The sequence below is a fragment of the Grammomys surdaster genome, unplaced genomic scaffold (genome assembly GCF_004785775.1).
Source record: "Grammomys surdaster isolate TR1022 unplaced genomic scaffold, NIH_TR_1.0 168, whole genome shotgun sequence".
Lineage (NCBI taxonomy): Eukaryota > Metazoa > Chordata > Mammalia > Rodentia > Muridae > Grammomys > Grammomys surdaster.
Window position 1 is genome coordinate 6,157,467 of NW_021604616.1, and position 5,117 is coordinate 6,162,583.

Below are 5,117 nucleotides of genomic sequence, written 5' to 3' on the forward strand. Positions count from 1 at the left end.
CCAACATAGCGATTCATTTCCATAATGTCTAAAGTAACCCAATCGCCATGAGGCAGAGTCTGCAGAACAGACTGATAACAATGAACCACAAGAGACAGCCCTTTCACTTTTGGAGATCAGTAAAGGAGAAGAAGGTGGTTTCACTCATTGTCTTACCCAGCTTGTTTTCAACCTGGACAGGGAACATGCTGCTGAGTTCAAGCTGAGTGTCCTCCACCCCACCTCCCCATCCGACTGACCAATAGAAATGCAGATTGGTTTTTCCACTGGGGTGCTTTCTGCTGACTGGTTTCCTCCACAGTGCCTTCATTCAAAGAGTTTTCAAGTTAATAGATGATGTTTTTTTTAAAATTAGGTATTGCAAGGAAACATGAAAAGGAAATAGAATGTGAGGTACCCTGCTCTCAGAATGACTAAAATCGAAGATTCCGTATCCTGTAATCTTCTCTGCTTTTCTTTTGAAGATTGTAAGCCCAGTCATTCAGCTGTCTCCTCCTTTTTGGGGTCTGCCTTGGGGGACACTGAGGGGATCCCATTTTATTTCTCATTAGGAACACATGGGCCAGCTCAGAGATGTCGAAAGTGTTAATTAACAGCACTCCCTCTTGAATCAGGTATAGTCTCGTACTGCCTTGGGATCAAGAACTCAGATACAAGAGATTTTTGAGCAGTATGTTCAATGAAGAGAACTAGTAACTATATTTTTTAAATTTGTTGAAAACCCCAAATTAAGATTTGCTTAGTTTTAGCATCAGCCACTTTTACTGACACTTTCATTTCCAGTTAGTACTAGATTTGTGGGAGTTCATGGTATTCTCTGATCTTGACTTACATGCTGTACCTCTAGCCCACAGGTTAATATGCTCCAGTCCAGAGCTGGGATATTGAAACCTATGCTATTTAAGACCAACACGCAGTAGCAGGTCACTACATTGATGACGTGGTCTCTAGCTCTTGAACCATGTCAGGATTATAGAACCAGTGTGTGTATTTCATGCTTAGCTGGAGAAGATATGGATTTGAACATCTTCTGTACTTCCCTGCTTCTGCACTCAGACATGGTACTCCAAGCAGGTGTAATGCATTACAGCTTGCAGAAGAAATTTATTACACACTACTTAGTCAATATAAAAGGCATATAATGATTTGATTTCTCAATGGTGATTGGCCATGTAGTAGATACTCAGAAATATATTTCTAGATTAAACCAGTAACCGTCCAAATAAAACTCAGAGAAGGAAGCTAACTTCTATAGCTTCTCTCCTCTAGTAAGTGAGCAGGAAAGTAGTCCCCATTCATTCTAATCTACTCCATAGATTTTTCCTTACTTTTGACACTTACTACTTTGTCTCTGTGGTTTGAATTAGTATAGTTGGTGCAGAGATGGGGAGCCTGCCACATTTGAGCTTGTTGAATATGGTAAACTGTTTTGAGTTCAGCAGACCCCAGCATGTTTGGCAAAGCCTTTTCCTGTCAATGCTTTAAGAACATGTGGACTGAGGTGGAAATTTAATCTGCATGTTCATTTACACATAACTCATCAAAACATTTTAAAGAGCTCTTTGAAGTCTGCAGCGTTTTTCAATCTTTTTTCCATGGAAGCTTTTCAAGTATTTTGGGGGTTTACATGGTAAGCTGTGGTTGGCTAAGACCTAGAGTAGTAGATATTGGACCCTTACCGTGCTCTTCTAAGTTTTTTGTTTGTTTCATTTTGTTTTTTGAGAGAGGGTCTTTCTCTGCAACTCAAAGTGTCCTGAGGCTTAGTATGTTTCTAGATGAATGCACAGAAATCCTTCTGCTATTAGCCTCACAAAAACTGTAGTTACAGGAAAGACCTCTTAAATATCTTACATTGATTTAAACTCTGTTTGTATTGGGTTTGTTGCTGTGCCAACAGTTTTTTTTTTTAATTTCTAAATTGACATTGTTCATTAAACTTTAGGGAAAAAGCACAAATTAAAAATCAAAAAGAGCTAGAATATTGTCACTTCTAATGGAAAAAAAGATGCTTATGGCCAGGCTTTGGCAGTAGTTTTGAGAGGATAACCATGCCTCAGACAACTCGAACTAGGAAAAGATTGGGCGGAGTGTGGATACATGACCTGAGAAAAGTTAGTAGTAGCTCTTTATTAGTCGCCAAATTTTAGTTTGTCAGAGACTTTTGCTGAGCTCTATGTAGATCCAGAGAATACTAACAGTGTTGGCAAGAAGTGGTCTGGTTACATCTGAGTTTTTGGCAAGGATACTCTAGCAGTAGTGGAGGTAGGATCTGAGGGAGGCAGATTTTGATGATGCTTAAAGTTTCTATCTGATAGGGTATAAAGGTAGAGAGAGATTGGGAAATACTTAAGTAGAACAGCAAGGCATGATAAATGATTGCTTGGCTCAGGGGAGGAGGACAGGGATAGTAAACAAGGACCAGAATATACAACAAAAGACAGCTTTGGAATGAGAGAGAGGTGGTGAGCTCAGTTATAGACCTACTGATCGGACGCATCAGTGGAAAGAGCATGAGATGTCAGGCTTATGGTTCTGTAGCTATAGGAAAACTCTATTCTGGATAAATAGGTATCAGTTACCAACTTTTAGCAGAATAGTCACAGGAGAGAAATGAGTGAGCTACTTATAAAAGTTATTAGGACAAGCTTGTAACTTTGGAGATGAAGATGTAGAGAAAGGATACAGCACAAAAGCTATTCTACAAGGAAGAAATATAAGCTTTGAGGTGAAGAACAATAGGCTGATTATAGACTGGAATCTCTGAAGAGTGAGGATGGAGATAGGAGATTTCACAGGGTAAAGTAGAAAGATGGAGTAGAAAACTAGAAGACCAGACAGAATTTTTAAGACTAGAAAAGAGCTTGTTCTAAGATCAGAATATCTTATTTCTGAAGATACTTGAGAGTCTCTGCATTTGCAAACCCAAATCATGCTGGATTTAAGCAGGAAATTTCTTCTCCAATGGTTAGTTTTCATAGCACTGGAAGGTGCCATGCAAGTGGCTGGGGGGTAGTGGGTGGGGAATCATCAACTGTGCTATGTAGCTGTGCTCCTTGTGACCTATCATGATATTGTGCCTGGTGAGATAGGTCCACTAGAGCAATAGTGACATGGTTATCATAGGTGTGGTAGTTTGTATATGCTTAGCCCAGGGAGTGGCACTATTAAGCGGTGTGGCCTTACAGGAGTAGGTGGGTAACTGTGAATGTGGGCTTTAATAAAGACCCCCATTCTAGCTTCCTGGAAGCCAGTCTTCTCCTAGCTGACTTCAGAACAAGGGGTAGAATTCTCAGCTCTTCCAGTCCCATGTCTGCCTGGATGCTGCCATGCTCCCACCTTGACCATAATGAACCTGTAAGCCAGCTCCAATGAAATATTATCCTTTATAAGAGTTGCCTTGGTCACGGTGTGTTGCGGATAGCCCTGGCCCTTGTTTTTTTGATGGTAATTCCACTTTCCTGGGAGGGGATGCAGAGGAGGAGTGAATCAGTACACATGTGACTTCTACTGAACCTTCTGCCCACCTTAATTTGTAAAATAAAGGCTAGAGCCAGTGATTGGGCAGAGAAGGGGCAGCGGAGAAATAAAGGTTGATGGGAGGAGAGAGAAGACGACTGGGGAGGAAGACGATGGAGGAGGAGGATGAAGAAGGAAGAAAACGGAGGAGCAAGAGGTGGAAGGACAAGTGCGTGGCTTGGAAAACCAGTAAGTTATAAGGATCTCATAGCTGAGGAATAGAATAGTGTAGTGGCGAGTCTGCCCAATCTATGCCCAATCTAGCATATATTCATAATTACTGAGTGGTGTTTTCTTTGACCAGTCTTATTTGGGCTGGATATTTACCGCAACAATGGTGTCTGTTCACAGCAGCAAAACCCTGACCAAGACAATAGGAATATCCAGTCACTATCAAAGTATATTTGAGACCTGTTTCACAGGAGGACAATCTTGCCTGGTACTTTAAACCCAGCCAAAAACCTGTGGCTGAACTTAGGCCTACAAAAGAGGACCTACTACTGTTTTGTTAAAAGGACATAGTATCAAACTACCTTCTAAATGCTCATCTTCATATGTATAAATTAATGGTTTGATCAGTCTTAATCATAAATTTAAGCTTCTTTTTGAAGCAGAAAACAGTTAATACTGTGACTCACAATGTCTGAAAGCGTGCAGACTAAGTGAGTGTGGAACACTTGGCCTTAAGTGGAACATCTCAATTATTTCCTTCCTTTCAAGGCTCAGAGATCATCAAGGATAAGGGTATAAAATAATGTAAGAGCCAAAGGCTGCAGAGGAGTGATGCAAGACATTGTTGTCTGCATACAGCATGACTGTTACATTCACGAACTCAACTGCATTTGTGGTTCCTTGGACAGGATTGGACCAGTTATCATTTTATTATGCATGGGAATCAGATCATGAGGTCCTAACACTCAGTGAGGGTCTACAGGGGGAAAATAAAATGAGATCAAAGTAAGGGTGGGATTCAATGAGACAAGAAAAATAAAAAAATAAAAGGGATGAGTGTGTGTGTGTGTGTGAACATGCTCCAAAGTCAGCATATACATGTATGAAACTTCCAAAGTATTGAATACAATTTTTATAAAGAAAGAGACCTTGTTCCTAGCATAGGTCAGGAGTGAATAAATACGGTAGTATGTGGCATAAGTTCATGTGTATGTGAGCATGTATGGTTTAGGTTTCCCAGAAAATGGTTGGCAATATGGTTTCTTAACAACTAGGAATGTGAGTTGAGCCTGAAGGAGCACATCTTTAATCCCATCACTTGGGAGGCAGAGGCAGGCAGATCTCTGTGAGTTTGAGGCCAGCCTGGTCTTCAGAGTGAGTTCCAGAATAGCCAGGGCTACACAGTAAAATTCTGTCTGAAACAAACAAACAAACTAACAAACAAAAATCCCAACTGGGACTATGTACATGATTGTCATATGAGAAAGACAGAGAGTAGATATATACTGTGGTTGAATAACATATATGTGAAATATTTGTTCAGTGAAATAAATGGAAAACTTGCCTTGAATTAATCATTTGATATAATCTTTACACACACACAGAGAGAGAGAGAGAGAGAGAGAGAGAGAGAGAGAGAGAGAGAGAGA